The sequence below is a fragment of the Lactuca serriola genome, chromosome 9 (genome assembly GCF_051521515.1).
Source record: "Lactuca serriola cultivar US96UC23 chromosome 9, Lser_US96UC23_V15, whole genome shotgun sequence".
Lineage (NCBI taxonomy): Eukaryota > Viridiplantae > Streptophyta > Magnoliopsida > Asterales > Asteraceae > Lactuca > Lactuca serriola.
Window position 1 is genome coordinate 40,559,134 of NC_136416.1, and position 19,903 is coordinate 40,579,036.

The window sequence follows — 19,903 nt, forward strand, 5'->3', positions numbered from 1 at the left end:
CTACGACTTTCGTTTAGATCGCTAAGGCTAAATATCGCTCTATCTTAAATTCATATTTTACGTCACTCGGCGTCGTGCCGGTTCTGTCGCGAAACTTCGACAGGTCATAACTTCTTCGTTATAAATCGGATTTTGGCATTCCTTATATCTCCGGAATCCTTGTTTCAACCACTACAACTTTATGCAAAGATATCGAGCATATCTAATACTTTAATTTTGACGCTTATTTTATTCTTAATTCATTAAATTATAATAATTAAGAACACACACATAAATTACATAATTCACATAATTCACAAATAATATATTTTTATTATTTCAAATTGGGGTTACAAAGGTTAACCTAGACTATTACATTGCTAAAAATGGCAAGCCCAGAAACACGGGCGTTACAGTGATGGACTTAACGGATTAAGTCCTTAATGTGTTAAGTAAGAACACTTAACCCTAATTGTCATTTCATGTGAAAACCCTTATTTTGGTTGGACCTTGAGTTAGGCCTTTCTGTTGGGTTTTAGTGATTGGGCTCTTTATGGGCCATCCAAGAACAAATATATGGACTAGAACAATCAGATTGGGCTTTAGGATAAGGTCCATTGGACAGGCTTGGGCCCCATTGTGAAAATTGGGACATAGTGTTGGGTTTTGAGCATTCTAACACTCCTATGGTGTGCATGCAACCCTATGTGCTTTGGATCTATGTTTTCACTATTATACATGCAAATATACAAAATTCCAAAGCATCATCCTAACTAGCATATTATGGAGTAACTATACTACAAAATTCAAGTTAGATGACATACCTTTTGATGGAGCTCGAAGTCTTGAACCTTTAAGAGCTTAATGCCCCAAGTGTTGCACCTCAAATGGTTCACACAACACCACCAACAATTGGAATAACTTGAGAAGAAGATTACTTTGTTTCTCTCTATGAAATTTGGCCTTGCCCTCTTAGTGACCGCACTCTAGTGCAAGTTTCATCAACCATGGGGTCCTTTATATAGTGTGGCTCATTAGGGTTACACCATGTAAACCCATGACTTTCCATTCCCTTCATAATCCATGGGTTTTAACCTTCATGTAGTATCCATGGGTTACCACATGGGTTAAGCCCAACATGAATGACTATGGATCACAAGCCCACACATATAAGAATGAATGATTTACATAATCAATCCCCATATATTTAATTAGTCTCTTTTGATCACAAAATTAATTCCAAATTAATTCTTGATCAATACTAATTAAATAATATGATTTCATATTAATATATTAGAACTTATAATATATTAATATAAATCATAAATAACCTTTTTCTCATTTGTCTATCCAATTGTTCCGATGCCATGCAACCCAAATGGACCATGCTACTCTCGGGTCGAATATATACCAAAAATAGTTATGGGCTTAAACATCTAATTCAACAGTCTCCCACTTGGATAAGTCTAAAACTATTATTGCATATGACTCCAAGATCCCGACTAGCAATCATAGCTTTTAAAGCCGCTGTCGAACTCTGACCTAGTCAAATTACGTGTCCATTAGATAAGGGATCATATATTTCTCCATTCTAGATATCATATGGACTGAGACATGGATTATAATCATTCTCTCTGTCCATCTGTTGTTTCCTGATTTCCGATTTATGACGACCGACTAATTGAACAAATCAAATCAGTCCAGGCTTGGCCAAGCACTTAGGGGTGCCATCACTAAATCATTGAGGGGCCCACAGATATCGCTTTTATCCCTCCAAGGGTAAAAGGAATTGTAACAACGTAAATTTTCAAAACAAATTTTTCATTTTCAAAACAATCATTTTTCACAAAATAACATCAACATATTGTTTCAAATCTATTTATCACAAAGACATCTCCCCAGAATCCAAAATATAAACTCCTCAAGTGTGTACGGATCATGCCGGCGCCTTCCCGCGCTCATCATTGGTACCTGAAACACCTCACACAACAACTGTAAGCATAAATGCTTAGTGAGTTCCCCAAATATACCACATACAACACATACGCCACTCAAGGCTATAATACGACGCTCCGGTCGATATGTCTTAGTGGGACCCTCCAGTCCCGTAGCTCGTTGGACCCTCTGGTCCGGTCATAGCTCGTTGGGCCCTCCGGCCCGGTCTGTATCGTTGGACCCTTCGGTCCAGTCTATAACAACATACACATAACACATAGCACATAATCTCATACATAACACATAAGACCCTCTGGTCTACACAATATACCACTCTAGGTAAGTATAGTGAGAAGACTTACCTCGATGTCTCGGTAAATATCTGTCTCGGAATAAATGTGATCTAGCTCCGCTTAATCACACAAAGTAATACACTCATAAATACAACTGCACTCATCCCTAAAAGTCAACAAGGTCAACGGTCAACTTTGACCGGACTCAGCGAGTGCACTAGGGCGACTCGGCGAGTCTATACGTGTCCACTGACTCTCTTGGATCCTCTCTTGACACGTCGAGTACCTCTCTGACTCGACGAGTTCCACCTGGCATGAATCGCGGGGCCACCACGACTCAACTCGCCGAGTCTCAAGAACAACTCGGCGAGTTCCAGCTTGACTCAGTTCCCCCGACTCACCCTGACTCACTGAGTCGTTCCCTCAACTCGACAAGACCACTCACTGAGTGGTTACGGGCAAACTTCATACTACTCGCCGAGTCTGTTCTTCAGACTCGGTGAGTTCATGCCATGCATAAAACTCAAACCCACTTCTGAGGTCAGATCTGTTCCATACAATCATAGATCTGGCCTCCCCAAGCATGATAATCACGTAAAGTCCAAACCTTGATGCTCAAACAACATCTATTTGCTCCTATATGATGTTTTAGCCCCATATCTCATAACCCTTGGTCAAAACTCCCATGAATCCTCATAAAGCTTAAGGAATAAAGCTTCTCTGGACCTCTATGGATCCCATTTCAAGCCTCATCACAAATAGGGATGAAATGGACATCAAATCTAACCAACAAAGGGGTCAAGAAACCCTAAACCCCCATGTTCATCATAACAACATAAAGGGAGCCAAAATATTACCTCCAAAGTGATGCTCTGAGCTCCAAATTCAAAGGATGTTCACCTCCCTTGCCTCCTCTAGCTAGAACCTCCTTTGCCTTGCCAAATAATGCTTCAAAGGTTAACAATGGCCTCCTCTCTCTCCCAAAACGCTCAAGATCTCTTTAGGGTTTCTCTCTGGGGTTAGTGGCCGCAAATGACGGCCATAAGCCCCATTAAATAGGTCTCAAACCCTAGAAATTAGGGTTTCATTAAACAGCGTGGACTCGCCGAGTCCAGACGTGAACCCGCGTGCAAAACCGCGATCCTACTCGACAAGTTTAGAATCCAACTCGCCGAGTCTCCTCACATCACCCAAAAATAAAAGAATAAAAATAATACCTGGGAATCCGGGTGTTACAATTCTCCCCCAATAGAATCAGACTTCGCCCTCGAAGTCTCACTCTGCAAATAACTTCGGATGTTGCTCACGCATCTCACACTCTGGCTCCCAAGTTAACTCTGACCCTTTCCGATGCTGCCACTGGACCTGCACCAATGGCACCTCTTTATTCCTCAGGACCTTGATCTTCCGATCTCTGATCGCCACTGGTCTCTCAGCATAATTCAGGCTCGCATCCACCTGAATATCTTCCAGTGGCACTACTGCCGACTCGTCAGCTACGCACTTTCGCAACTGCGACACGTGGAAAGTGTCGTGAATCTAACCCAACTCTGTTGGCAACTCCAAACGATAGGCTACCCTGCCTACCCTCGTGACCACCCTAAAAGGACCAATATATCGGGGCCCCAACTTGGCCCTCTTCCTGAATCAAATCACTCCTTTTCAAGGAGAGACCTTCAGGAGCACAAAGTCGTCGACCTGAAACTCAAGCTCGGACCGGCGTCTGTCCGCATAACTCTTCTGAAGACTCTGAGCGGTCAACAACCTCTGTCTGACCTGCTGGATCTGCTCTTTCGTCCGAAGCACGATCTCGGTACTACCCATCACGCGCTACCCTACTTCTCCCCCCGCAGATAGGGGTCCGACACCTCCTCCCATACAACAGCTCAAAGGGCGGCATGCCAATGCTCGAATGATGGTTGTTGTTGTAAGAGAACTCTGCCAAGGTCAAATACGTGTCCCAACTTCCACCGAAATCCATCACACATGCTCGGAACATGTCCTCGAGCGTCTGAATCGTCCGCTCACTCTGCCCGTCGGTCTGGGGGTGGTACGCAGTACTAAAATGCAGTTTCGTACCCAATTCCTCACGAAACTTCTTCCAAAATCTGGAAGTGAAACGTACATCTCGATCTGAGACAATCGAAATCGGCACTCCATGTCGCGATACCACCTCTCTCACGTACATCTCTGCCAACTTCTCCGCGGAAGAGCTCTCACTGATGGCCATGAAGTGAGCACTCTTTGTCAACCTATCCACAATCACCCAAGTTGCATCGACACCCCTCGTGGTTCTTGGCAATTTGGTGATGAAGTCCATGGTAATCTATTCCCATTTCCACTCGGGAATCTCTAATGGCTGCAACTTACCATGTGGACGCTGATGATCGGCCTTAACCCTGCGACAGGTCAAGCATCTCTCTACAAACCATGCGACATCCCTCTTCATACAGGGCCACCAATAATCCTTTTTCAGGTCCAAAAACATCTTAGTGGCCCCGGGATGGATCGAGAATTTCGATCGATGAGCCTCCTCCATCAAAATGGTACGCATCCCGCCCACGGACGGTACCCAAATCCGACCCTGAAATGTTATAAGCCCCCGACTATCGGTAACGAACTCCGATACCAGCCCAACAACTCGTTCCCTCTTCTGGCTCTCAGGTTGCACAGCCTCAGCCTGGGCCCCTCGAATAGCATCCAAAACCGGGGTCATCACCGTCAATCTCAAACATACATCTCGCAATGGGGCGCTCTCCGCCCTACGGCTTAGTGCATCGGCTACAACATTGGGCTTGCCCGGGTGGTACAGGATCTCACAATCATAATCCTTGACCACGTCCAACCACCTCCTCTGTCGCATATTTAGGTTGGGCTGATCCATCAAATACTTCAAGCTCTTGTGGTCCGTGTATATCGTACATCGAACCCCGTATAGGTAGTGTCGCCAGATCTTGAGAGCGAACACTACCGCTCCCAGCTCCAAATCATAAGTGGGATATCTCAAATCATGAGGCTTAAGCTGCCTCGATGCATATGCTATCACATGCCCCCTCTGCATAAGCACCGCTCCCAATCCGGATATCGATGCGTCACAATAAACCACAAAATCCTCCATCCCTTCCGGAAGGTCTAACACTGGGGCTTCGCATAACTTCCTGCGAAGTGTCTCGAATGAGGTCTGCTGCTCCGGACCCCAAGAAAATGCAACACCCATTGGGGTCAACTTGGTGAGGGGCACAACGATCTTGGAGAAATCCTTAATAAATCTTCGATAATAGTCGGCCAATCCCAGAAAACTCTTGATCTCGGTGGGTGATCTCGGCACCTCCCACCTTATAACCGCCTCAATCTTGGCCGGATCGACTAAAATCCCCTTCTGGTTAACGAGATGCCCCAAAAATTGGACCTCTCGTAACCAGAACTCACATTTGGAGAACTTGGCATAAAGCCTCTCCGATCTCAGAACTCCGAGGATCTCCCTTAAATGCTCCTCACGCTGCTCTCTGGATCTCGAATACACCAGAATGTCGTTGATGAACATGATCACCGAGCGATCCAACATTGGTCTGCACACCCTGTTCATGAGATCCATGAACACCGTTGGTGCGTTGGTGAATCCGAAAGGCATCACCACGAATTCGTAATGCCCATAACGAGTCTGGAAGGCTGTCTTCTGTACGTCCTCCTGCCGCACCCTCACCTGATGATACCCAGACCTCAAATCGATCTTGGAGAACCAAGATGCTCCCTGCAGCTGATCAAACAAATCATCGATCCTTGGCAACGGGTAACGGTTCTTGACTGTTAGCTTATTCAGCTCATGATAATCGATGCACATCCGGAGCGAGCCATCCTTCTTCTTGACAAAAAGGATAGGCGCTCCCCAAGGCGAACTGCTTAGCCTGATAAACCCCTTCTCCAGCAGTTCTTGAAGCTGCGAGGACAACTCCTGCATCTCCGGAGGCGCAAGGCAATACGGCGCCTTAGCGATAGGCGCAACTCCTGGAACCAACTCAATACCGAACTCTACCTGCCTCTCCGGAGGCACACCCGGCAAGTCCTCTGGAAACACATCCGGAAACTCACGCACTATCGGGACCTCATCAACTGACTTCGGTCTCTGAATATCAGCCCTCACATCCATCACATATGCCACAAAACCCCTACAGCCCTGCTGTAGACTCTGTCTCGCTCTGGCGGCCGAACAAAATGCTGGCGCCGAACGCGTACCCTCGCCGTACACCGTAAGAACTCCCCCACTAGGGTCTCGAATCGACACCAATTGACGCTTGCAGTCTATCACAGCTCTATAACGGCTCGGCCAATCCATACCCACTATCACACACACGTCCCCCATCGCGATCGGGACCAGATCTATCAGAAACTCCACACCGAAGATCTCAAGGACACATCCTCGAATCACATCCGAAGCATACACAGCTCGCTCATCGGCTATGGAAACTCGCAGAGGCCGATCCAATGCCTCTCGACGGGTACTAATATGCTGACTAAATGCTATGGAAACAAACGACCGACTCGCACCCGAGTCAAATAACACCAATGCAGGCACAGAATTCACAAGAAAAGTACCTACGCATATGATCATATAAGCATAAAATCTCAAATCAAATAAAAGATGAAAAGAAAACACATACCAGCCACAACATCGCGCGCTGCGCGGACCTCCTCCGCGGTCAACTGAAACGCTCTCCCACGAGCCCTCGGGGCCTCGGCCTTCACCGGCCGAGCCTCGATAACCCTAGCAGCAGGCGTAGATCCCTGAAGAAGCTGCGGGCACTCGGCCTTCCGATGGCCGATCTGGTTGCAATGAAAGCAAACCGAGAATCCCTTGGGGCATTCCCTCGCGATATGCCCCTCCTTCCCACACTTGTAACATGCCCCAGCCCTGTACGACCCCTCATGGCTCTTACGGCAATTCCCAATAGTGCGGCCCTTCGCGCCCCCAGATCTCAAATCAGTGGGTCTAGCCCGCTTGGCTGCCGGCTGAGACTGGGTTGGCCGCCGATCCATCCTCTGAGACTCGGCTTCCTCCCTGGCCTGAGTCTCCAGCTCGATCTCCCTCTTCCGGGCATTTTCCTGGAGCTCAGCAAATGTCCGGTAAGTCGAGTTCGCCACGAACTCCCGAATATCTCTCCTCAGAACACCCAGATAACGGCTCATACGAGCCTGCTCAGTCGACACCTGCTCAGGGCAAAACATCGCCCTCTCATGGAACTTCCTGGTGATGACTGTCACTGAATCAGTACCCTGCTTGAGGGTCAAGAACTCCTGGATCAACTGTTCCCTCTCTACTGGGGGAACATACTCCTCTTGGAACATAGCGGTGAACCTCTCCCAGGTCACCTCAGAAATCTCAGCCAAAGTAAAGTTCGCCGTCACGAACTTCCACCAATCCTTCGCTCCCAGGCGGAGCTAGTTCAAGGCGAACCGAACCCTCAAGTGCTCTGGACAAGAGCACGTATAGAAACATCCCTCGATGTCAAAGATCCACCTCATAGCGGCAATCGGGTCCTGCGTCCAGTCGAACTCTGGTGGCTTCGTGTTGCTGAACTCCCGGAACAACAACGAGTCACCTCCCTGAGGTCTGGCAGCAGCAGTAGCTGCAGCTGCAGCAGCCTCAGTCAACGCTGCGTACCGCTCATCAAAAGTTTAGATCAATGTGGTCTTGATGTCTCCAAACATCTCAGGAATCTCAGCCCGGATGGCAGCAGCCACCTCCTCATGAATCATCCGACGGATCTCCTCGTCGCTGACACCACTGGTCTCAGGTGTGTGTCGAGTCCCAACCATGATGTCTCTGAAATACAAAAAAAAATTACCAGAGATTCGATCGAGCATGCTCATACTCGATGATGCAACCCTACTTGTCCTCCGTCGTCCAAAAGATTCTTACTTGAAATGCCCACTGATCCGGTGTCTTCAGTAGTACGGGCCCAATACTACTGACCACACCGCACCAGCATTCACTTCAAGTCCTCCTCCTTGGATCTTGGATTACAAGTACTCTATTCTCATGAGCTCCTAACTGCTATCACTCGCCCTCAAAGCATCTCAGCAGCAGAAAACTCCTAGGCTAAGGCATCACAAATCAGGCCACTTTAGTCCTAATATGTATACTTAACCTACTCTAGCATGCATAATATAACATATCTCATAACACATAGAGTAAGGGTACTTTTGGGGAATTCGTCGTTTGGGCGCTGGCTGATCGTATACACGGCTCTGCTCTGTTTGTCTCAAAACTTTGTTACTCTTTTCAAAAAAATTATTTTATTATAAAAATTCTCCTCAATTCCTCAGTTTGAGTTCAGATACGCCCGAAGATGCATCCGAATCCCTCAAACCAAGGCTCTGATACCAACTTGTAACAACATAAATTTTCAAAACAAATTTTTCATTTTCAAAATAATAATTTTTCACAAAATAACATCAACATATTGTTTCAAAAGTATTTATCACAAAGACATCTCCCCATAATCCAAAACATAAACTCCTCAAGTGTGTACGGATCATGCCGGCGCCTTCCTGCGCTCATCACTGGTACCTGAAACACATCACACAACAACTGTAAGCATAAATGCTTAGTGAGTTCCCCAAATATACCGCATACAACACATACGCCACTCAAGGCTATAATATGACCCTCCGGTCGATATGTCTCAGCGGGACCCTCCAGTCCCGTAGCTCGTTGGACCCTCTAGTCCGGTCATAGCTCGTTGGGCCCTCTGGCCCGGTCTGTATCGTTGGACCCTTCGGTCCGATCTATAACAACATACACATAACACATAGCACATAATCTCATACATAACACATAAGACCCTCTGGTCTACACAATATACCACTCTAGGTAAGTATAGTGAGAAGACTCACCTCGATGTCTCGGTAAATATATGTCCCGGAATAAATGTGATCTAGCCTCCGCCTAATCACACAAAGTAATACACTCATAAATACAACTGCACTCATCCCTAAAAGTCAACAAGGTCAACGGTCAACTTTGACCGGACTCGGCGAGTGCACTAGGGCGACTCGACGACACGCCGAGTACCTCTCTAACTCTCTTGGATCCTCTCTTGACACGCCGAGTACCTCTCTAACTCGACAAGTTCCACCTGGCATGAATCGCGGGGCCACCACGACTCAACTCGTCGACTCTCAAGAACAACTCGGCGAGTTCCGGCTTGAGTCAGTTCCCCCGACTCACCCTGACTCACTAAGTCATTCCCTCAACTCGACAAGACCACTCACTGAGTGGTTACGGGCAAACTTCATACTACTCGCCGAGTCTGTTCTTCAGACTCGGCGAGTTCATTCCATGCATAAACTCAAACCCACTTCTGAGGTCAGATCTGTTCCATACAATCATAGATCTGGCCTCCCCAAGCATGATAATCACGTAAAGTCCAAACCTTGATGCTCAAACAACATCTATTTGCTCCTATATGATGTTTTAGCCCCATATCTCATAACCCTTGGTCAAAACTCCCATGAATCCTCATAAAGCTTAAGGAATAAAGCTTCTCTGGACCTCTATGGATCCCATTTCAAGCCTCATCACAAATAGGGACGAAATGGACATCAAATCTAACCAACAAAGGGGTCAACAAAACCCTAAACCCCCATGTTCATCATAACAACATAAAGGGAGCCAAAATATTACCTCCAAAGTGATGCTCTAAGCTCCAAATTCGAAGGATGTCCACCTCCCTTGCCTCCTCTTAGCTAGAACCTCCTTTGCCTTGCCAAACAATGCTTCAAAGGTTAACAATGGCCTCCTCTCTCTCCCAAAATGCTCAAGATCTCTTTAGGGTTTCTCTCTGGGGTTGGTGGCCGCAAATGACGGCCATAAGCCCCTTTAAATAGGTCTCAAACCCTAGAAATTAGGGTTTCATTAAACAGCGTGGACTCGCCGAGTCCACTTTTGGACTCGCCGAGTCCAGACGCAAACCCACATGCAAAACCGCGATCCTACTCGGCGAGTTTAGACTCCAACTCGCCGAGTCTCCTCACATCACCCAAAAATAAAAGAATAAAAATAATACCTGGGAATCCGGGTGTTACACTTCGTGCTTACGGTTTTCAGTTTTGGTTTCAGGTACTTCGTTTTCAAAGGAAAGGAGTCGGCTCGATCGCAGCGCATCACACTATGTTTTCCGCACATGAGATCCATGGGATTACACTCTGATATTGTTTTATGATAACATGATTGACTATTGATACATTGGTTTTAGATATGGTTTGACATTATCTTGTTTTCAGACAAATGGTTTTATAAATACTATATTAAAAATGAAATTTGTGGTCATGATTTTTGGGATGTTACAATACCACTTGTTAGAATTAATCCGAGATGACAAATGCAGAATATCAAGAACAATCAAGAATCAATCACCATAATATGAAAGTAATCTGATAAAGGTTTTGTGTATATTGATTTTGATATGAACGTACAAAGAAAACCCTAATCTGGAAAAAGCTTTTTATCAAAATCTAACATAATGATTATTTATAGGGAACATAAAATATATACCATAAATATAAAACCAATGTCTTAGAAGAGCTCGATAAAGAACCTCTACTGTAAACGCACCGTAGGGAATCATAAAATGATTAACCCTAAAAAAGGCTTCCCTAAATAACCAAACATGCCAACTAAGTTTCAATATCTCAAATACTCAACATGCGTGCCAAGATCCCAAAGTCTAATATTTTTTTTCGAAAGTGTTGTATGTTAGAGTAGAGTTCAAGGATTCTAAAAACCCGAACGGATTAATTTTTCGAGTTGTAAAACTCCGGGATACCGCATTTAAAGTTTCGTGTCTAATTGACCCGAAATGTCCGATTTTTCAACTTTTGCAAATATGTTTGCTAAAAATTTTACTAGCGTGGAATTAAATATTAGACCATAGAATGAGTCCAAAACTGCTCTCGAAATTTCCATCTGAGGTATGCATGTGCCTCAACAAAAAGATATTGTTTTAGTAGTTTAAGGAAACTCGGTGTTTTATTGGATTGTTTTCTTATAACGGTCATATCTTTTGCTTACGAACTCCGTTTTGGACGTTCTTTATATTTTTGGAAACGGAGGAACATGTACTAAGAGATTAGAATGTTTGTTTCGCTCACAACTGCTTAATACGAATTTTCAGTTTTTCAGACGTATTAACTAGGGTTGCAGTTTGTGCTTTGTGATTTATTTGATATTTTCCACAAATGGAAGTAAGATACCATCCGGTATCTTATAATAGTTGTAATGACAAAATATATTTTTCAAAATATGCATTTAAGCTCAATAGGTTAAATTACAAAGAGGTTCACGGTGAACTGACTGTCTATAGTTTTAAACCTAAATTATGGGTCACATAGAACCTCAGAAACAACAAGAAATGCCAACCCTAAGCTCTGAAGTAGCTTTTACTCAAAAGAACCAAACCATGGGACCAAAATGTACAACTCCTTAAGCTAAACAAGGTCTAAGTAAGGGAATCATAAAGTTTCAAGCTCTATACCTCCTGGAGCTTGCAAAGGTGATGAAAGTTCTGGATCATCAATCTTCAAGTTCACCAAGGCTTCTCCAATGGATTCCTTCTTCACAAGAACACATAAAACTACACTAGGACCTTAAACTCTCACAAATGGGGCTAGGGTTTCGAGTTGTAGGCTTAAGAGGATGGAGGTTGATGATAAGGAGGACCCCCAAGGGGTTAGAGTCCTTAAATAGGGCTCAACACCATGAAATTACGGTTTTTGACCAGCTCAGTTACGCCCTACGTAACATAAGGTACACCCATAGTAACTCATTAAAAACGCGTCCTAGAAGCCAATACGCCCAACGTACTACCACACTTCAAAATCCAACTCAATTTCAAACTGCCACAACTTCCTCGTTTCAACTCCGATTTTGGCGTTCTATATATGCATGGAAAGGCGTTGACGAGCCCCACAATCTGATCTAATTATATTTGACTTAAAACCTACCAAACTAAAATTATTAATTCATGAAAGAAGTCTGAACCATCTCTTTCCCTATTTTACCCCTCCGACTCCAAAACACAAACCAAAAGCTTGGATTACACAACCAATATTGTCCACATCCAATGGGATCTAAACCCTAATTCTTGAAGCTCACAACCTTCACTTGATCCATTTATTGTTCATAATCCCGAAATAAGAACTTTTCAAAACAAGATGTTATATAATGGCATCCTACATGGCCCGCCATGTCAATGAACTTAACGAGACTAACTGATTTCTTAATGAAAATTATGAAATTAATACATAGATTAAGAGTTCAGCGACCTATTGTGCAAAAAAATACTTTAGTGACGAAGTCGGGCCAGAGACAATTGTTTGTTGTGCTACAGTGTCAGTTAACCGATATTTTTTGTCAAATAATTTTTTTATTGTGACCACTATAATGTGTGCTACGATATGTTATAACGACATACAGAGAAAATTTTGTCAAAAATAGATAGTTTTGGTGACAAATTTTGTCAAACAATATTTTTTTTATTGTGGCACATTTAATTTATAAACTATGCAAATGTTTAAAATAAATTTTTGTTTATACTGCCTTATTAAATATAATGACATCAAAAAGGTTGATTAATGTATTTCTTTGTTAATAGTACTTAAATTAAATGTTATCAGGATAGTTTTTGAATCTCCACCACCATTTGCCTAATAAAGCTATATTTTGTGCCTTTAGAGAGCCTATTCCAAGCCCACCTCTTTCTTTGGCTGCAAGAACCTTTTCCCAAGCAATCCATGACATCTTTCTTGATTCCAAATCACCCCCCCCCCCAAAAGAACCGCATTCTAATCTTTTCAAGGGTTTTTATAACCTTGACGGGAGCTTTATATAGTGAGAAATAAAAGGAACTCAGGCTGCTCAATACTGCTTTGCATAGCGTTAAACGCCCCCCGAACGACAAAGTAGATGCCTTCCATTTTGATAATCTTGTTTGGAATTTTTCTATGATAGGATTCCAGTGTACTGCTCTTGCCATAGAAGCCCCAACTGGCAATCCTAGATATATGAACGACAGGGAACCGATCGAGCAATTGAGGTTCCGTGCCACCAACTCCAGTTCGCAATTTTGGGCACCAAATCCGAAGAGTTTACTCTTAGACATATTCACCTTGAGGCCCAATGATAGTTCAAAACATCTTAGAATTCTAATCAGATTCTTCGCATTTTCAAATGACCACAATCCCATGAGAATGGTATCATCAACATACTGGAGATGTGAAATGGTCGGACCTTGCTGAGGAAGCTGGATACCTTCAAAAATTCCTTGTTCTTTTGCCATCTCCATAGCAATATGTAATCCTACAACACCTATGATATATAGGAATGGAGATAGCAGGTCACCTTGTCTGATCCCACGCTCCATTCCAAATTCAGACATCGCAGCCCCATTGATGAGAATAGATACCCTTGTTGACGATAGGCACCCATGAATCCATGCCCTCCATTTAGCCCCGAAATCCATCTGCTGTAAGATTGAGTCTAGATATTTCCAGCTTAAACTGTCGAATGCCTTCTCAAAGTCGACTTTAAAAACAAAAGCTTTCTTCTTACTTTTCCTCAACCACGCTATCACTTCATTTAATATCAAAGGGCCATCAAGAATAAAACGCTTTTTGATAAAAGCTGTTTGTACAGGACTAACAACCAGATGCACCACCTTCTTTAACCTTTCAGCCAGCACCTTGGAGATTGTTTTGTATAAGTAGCCGATTAAACTAATAGGGCGAAAATCACTTATAGTAATTGAGTCTTGTATCTTGGGGACAAGTGAGATAAAAGATGAATTGCATCCTTTCTCAATACATCTGGTAGCTTCAAAATGCTTTAAAGCAAAATAGAAATCGCTTCCAATCGTATCCCAGTGCCTCTTTAACATTGCAAAAGAGAATCCATCTGGACTAGGTGCCCGATCCGAACCACAAGACCATATAGCCGACTTGATCTCTTCTAAAGTGAATGGTTCCTCCAGAAGCATAGCCGTGTTAGGAGGTAATTTCCTGAATTTAGGGCTATTAAACTTAGGTCTTGATCGAATTGGCTCACTGAATCTTTCAGAGAAGTGCTTGACCGCCACTTGTTTAATTTGATCAGGATCACTAATCCAAAACCCATTATCTTTTAGACCATTTATCCTCTGTGATCTTTGGTGTTTATTGATCAGCCCATGAAAAAATTTGTTGTTCTCGTCTCCTTCTAGTGCCCACCTCGTTCTTGATTTTTGTTTTAAATCCTCAATGCGTCTTGCTTCAAATTCCATAATTTTTTTATATGCATCCTGGCGGCACTTTATTAACTCATCATTTACATTACCCTCCTCCACCTGTAAATCAATGGAGTTTATTTTGTTGGTGAGCTCCTCAATTTCTTTTTTGTTTTTCTCTATGAGTACTTTCCTCGATTTTTTAATGTGTTCCTTCAAGTTTTTTAGTTTTCCAGCGACAAGAGAAAGTGGAGATAACTGTAAACAGCTTCCTGATTTTTCACGAATAGACCATCCAACCTTAAGTACCTCTTCAAAACCAGGCTCTTTCAGCCATGAGTTAAAGAACCTGAAAGGATGCGGTCCAAAATCTACTTCATTTGAAGATAGAACGATAGCACAATGATCTGAATGAATTCGAGGCAATGTGGTAACATTCAGGTGTGACCATGTATCAGTAACATTTTTGGAAACCAAAAATCTGTCTAACTTGCTATGTTTATCGCCCTTTGAACTCATATACGTGAAACGACGACCGCCCATCTTAATTTCCAATAGGCCAGCAGAATATATGAATTTATTGAAGAAATATGCTCCATTTGGGCAAAATATTGACCCAAGCCTCTCCTCAGGAAAACGGACTGCATTAAAGTCGCCAAACACAAACCACATACATTGAGGATTAGATGTAATAAGATCATGAAGTCTATTCCATAGGATCTTCTTTTCATTAGGCTCCTGTGAGGCATAAATATTAATAAAACCACATTTCTTCTTTAACGTTAACCACAACCCCTTAATAGCAAGGAAACCAGCACCTTTTATAGCATCTGCAGCTCTGAATAAAGTGGGGTCCCAAAGAGAAGCAATTCCTCCTGACAATCCCACTGGGTCAACTACTTCACATTGGAAATTAGATGATCCCCAAATTTGTTTATCTAGACACCCTTTAACTTCCATTGATTTTGTTTCTTGCAGCCCTACAAAGAAGGAATGGTTTTTTTTGTCTAGCACCTTTTAGCCAACCCCTTTTTACTTCACACCCGATTCCACGTATATTGTTTGAGAAGATATTCATTGATCCACAATTGTTACTCCACGTGCCTTGATCATTTTCCTAAGTTGCTCAGCACTATTTCTAACCTGGAAACCCAGTTTTTCCCCCACCTCAATTGTCTTGACTATCTCCAAGGTAGTGGAGTTCGAATCCCCTGATTGAGTTTGAGCTTGCCTCACCTCGTTTGGACCATCCTCACAGGGGTTAGAAAAAGAGTTCCGTGAAGAAGGAGAAAGGAGAGGATTTTTTCTCTGGGCGGCTGAGAGCGATCTAGAGTCATCGCCAGAAATTTTAGACTGGAGGGGTGAAGTAGATTGAGAAGGAACATGATTAAGATCCAGCGATTTTGTGGGCCTGGATCGAGAAATCTGTTTTATTGATGAGTTTCTAGCCCAACAACTATTTTGGCCCAAAGGTGAAGAAGTCCCTGGATACGTACTCCATAGGAATAACGACTTTGTCGCTTCATGTTCTCTCGAACGGTCATCAGCATTGAGAATGTGTGCCACTTTCTCAGGAACAGTGAATGAATTACTAACGTGGGTCTCTTCGTCTTCCCGACAATTTTTCAGATCATGTCTCCGGTCAGTACTCACCGGAGATGTTACCGGCGTAGCTTCATCATCATCCGATTGCATTGCACTTTCACCATTACTACTTATATTATCGCATGAATCAGCTTCGTTCCACCATGTCGTATTAGGGTAATAGTCGTTTGTTGCTAGGACAGGGCTGAGTTTAAGTGATTCAAACAAATCCTCCATGATATTGATCACGAATGGCCTACCATCCACCATTATTGTAATTGCAGTATTGATGAGGCCAGGATGAGATGTGATTATTCCAACCCTCCCAAAAGCAAGATTAGGAGAATCAGTGATGCATTCTTCTGGAATAACTACCTTTCCCCAAGTGCTAGCGATGATACTAAAAGCTTCTTCACACCAAGCATGTTGAGGAACCCTATGTATAATTAGTGATGCAATCCGATCATTAAAATTGCATCCTATTGACCAAGGATCTAATTTTTTGAACCATGGCTTCCAGATCTCTTCTCCGTTAATAAGGAAATCCTCTTTCTCTTTTACATCGGTAAATTCAAGTAACATTTTTAATCCCCCAAGGTATCGCATGAAGATCTTTGGGCAGCCTTCGACCTCTTGAAAGGCTTTCACGTTCATGAGTGCTTGGAAACTTTCTACTTCCCCCACCAGAGTGTTCTGCATGTAATCTCTTGACTCCGTTGTTGATAGTAGTTTGATCACTCTTTCTTTCGATTTCTTTCCCTCTTCTGCTCTTTCATTTATCTCCTTTCCTTCGACTACCTCTGTATGTCCAGGTTCTGCACCTCTTACAGCATCAGCGAAGGATTTATACCTTTTCTGTGCAGCTACATGTGAATTTACTGGTCTAGTGGGGGGGGGGGGGGGTTAGCGGCTTATTTCTTGCTTCTTGTCTATCAAACCTTGCTATGTTAACACTGATCTTTTGTGCTCCAATGCAGATCCCATTTAAATGTTTTTCAAATGCTGCCACATCTTGGACTCGCAAGAACCGAGCAAAGCCAAACCTCTTCTTTAGCCTATTCAGCTTCTTGGCAATGTACACATCAACAACCGCCCCATATCTGCTAAAGGTTCGCCATAACGCTGCTTCGTCCCAATCCATTGGGAAATCCTAGAAGTAGAAAGTGACAGCTTTCCCGTTGATTTCATATTCCTTTCCATATCTTTTTCTTCTTTGAACTTGATGCCAGCCTTCGGAATTTTCTCTCGCCATATGGCCAGGAAATTTGTACAGGGAAAAGAAATAGCTGGTCTGGCGGATTTGATAGACCCTCAATAGCAAAGAGAAGGAATGGATGTTGGGAAAAAATTGCTAATATCCCTAAATTGTTAGCAAAGGAAAAAGTGTCTTTTATAGAACATTTTAAGCTGTCAACCAATACCAATGGTCCAATCAAATGGGTTTGGTCTCTTGAGGCTTTTGGGGCATATTCAGTTTCATCTCTCAGGAATCATATTGACAATGTAATCCTTCCTCTAAGCGAGAGTAGCTGGTCTTGGAACTCTCTAATACCAGGAAAATTGAATATTCTTGCTTGGCGAATCTGTCACGGAAAAACTTCCATCCATGGCCAACCTATTTAAATTTGGTATTAGTTCATCAAACTTGTGCATAATTTGCAATGGAGCTCCAGAAACAGTGGAACATGTGTTCGTGGATTGCCCAATATCAAATGACGTATGGAAACAAGTATGTACATGGTGGCGGCTGTTGGACTATCCTCTAAACTCGTTACGCGATTTGTTAGAATGTAAAGCAAGGCTCGGGGGTCACCATATGCTGGAAAATATCCATGAGGGTATAATGTTGGTTTTTCTTTGGGTGATTTGGAGATACAGGAACTCTATAGCCCATTCTTCAAACCAAAATCCAAAATCACACATGGCGCTGGTTTATGAGGTACAATCGTTATCGCTTCTTTGGATCAATGCAAGAAATAGAAAAGGGCAGGTGCTAAGATGGAGTGAATGGAGTTGTGATCCGATTTTAGAATGTTACTGTAGGCTATAACTTGGTTGTTCTTTTGTTAGCTTTGTTTGTTTCTTTTATTTAGAATGTTTTTTTTTCTTGTTTTGTACCTCCTAGCCCTGGCTAGTTTATTTTGTGTTTTAATGCCAGCTTGTCGTTCAGAAAAAAAATACTTAAATTAAATGTTGATTAGTTACAATCCTCGAATCTAATTTGGAATTTACGATCCCGGGATCGGATTGGAATTTACTCTAGTGATTAATTAAACTTTATACAACATTTTAAACAACAATTTTAGTTTTGGGTGTTTATTACCAGAAAAATGTTTTGGTTCTCAATCAAACTTTTGTAGTGATCAAAAAATTATTCCAATATGAAATGTGAAGTAATACAATGTTTTTTAATATGGTTTCGGTTATGAAATAAAATTTCTAAACTATTTTCGAAAGTTATCTTTGGTTTTTATGCGTAACGCTGCCTCCAGTCCTACTATAAATATAGCGGCATAGGAACATTGATGTCAAAATTGCCGTAATGCTAAATATATCCCAACTTGAACCACAATTTGTTGAACGGCAACTTTTTTATAACATCGATATTTTATATATCCCAACTTCAACCACAATTTGCTGAACGGTAATTTTTTTATAAAACTGATATTTTTCAGAAACTATTACAAAATTATACAACCAAATGTTGGTGATTTTAGTGTCACCAGGTCATTTTGTGTAACTGAAACTTACATGTGAGCTAAAGAGCTTCGTAATTTGTACTCTAATATATACTTGGAGTTGTGCGGAGTACACACATGTATAAAATCGAATTAGAAGCCGGATCGACTACAAGTCGGGAGTCCGGGGATAGCACCCCTGGGTCCGGGGTTTCCAAAGGGCAGCACCCCTTTGACAGGGTCTAGGGGCAGCTCCCCTAGCGGGGTCCAAGGGGCAGAGCCCGTGGCTAGGGTCCCGCTGAATCAGATCGTCAGTTTTGAAAACCCTTGATTTCCTCATTAATTTCGGCTTCCCTTGACTTGTTTTCAAAGGACCCCATGACGGTCAACTCTAAAAGAAAACCCTACATCTCGTTTTCTATATAAACGACTCTCCTCTTGAAGAGAAAGATCACCTTTTAGCTCTCGTTTTTTTTCATACGAACAAAGAATATTCTAGCAATTTGGCTTATGTTTTCTGTGCATAGATTCGTAAGTTTCCGATTGGGATTATCCTAAGACGAGTTTCTTGTAACCTTGACATATGATAGAAATATCAGTTCGAAAAATGTTTACACATTCCAAGGGTTATCCAAATCTCCAATATAAACTCTACCCAATTTCTAACACCAAATATGGTCAGCCTAGTTATCTAATTGTTGATCATTTGTAGAAGGGGATGACAAGATCATCTAGATGAGACAGAGATGTGAATTACCAACTTTATAAAACTATAGGAACGTTACTAAATATTAATGAACTTCAGCCTCAAGTAGCGAATTAGGAAAATATATTCATCAAATTTTTTAGTCTTCTTTACCGTTAAGGAATTTAACAATTATGATATTTTTGCTAGGTGGAGAGAAAAAGGATTGTAATTTCTGATTGTAGCCACCATGGTCTGTTGTTTACTAATTGTCCAAGATTATACGTTTGCTTCTGGGATCCGTTTTTTCTCATTGTGCCAGACTGCCAGTTATCAGAACAAATGTGTCGACTCGCCGCAAATCAATGCAAATATGCTTTTGTTTGAAGAATTACATTGACAATGTTGAAAGTACACAAAATTATGTTTCGTTTGAAAGGTCACTGTCACCCTCCATCAAGAAGTATATACATATATAATAAGTTAAACAAG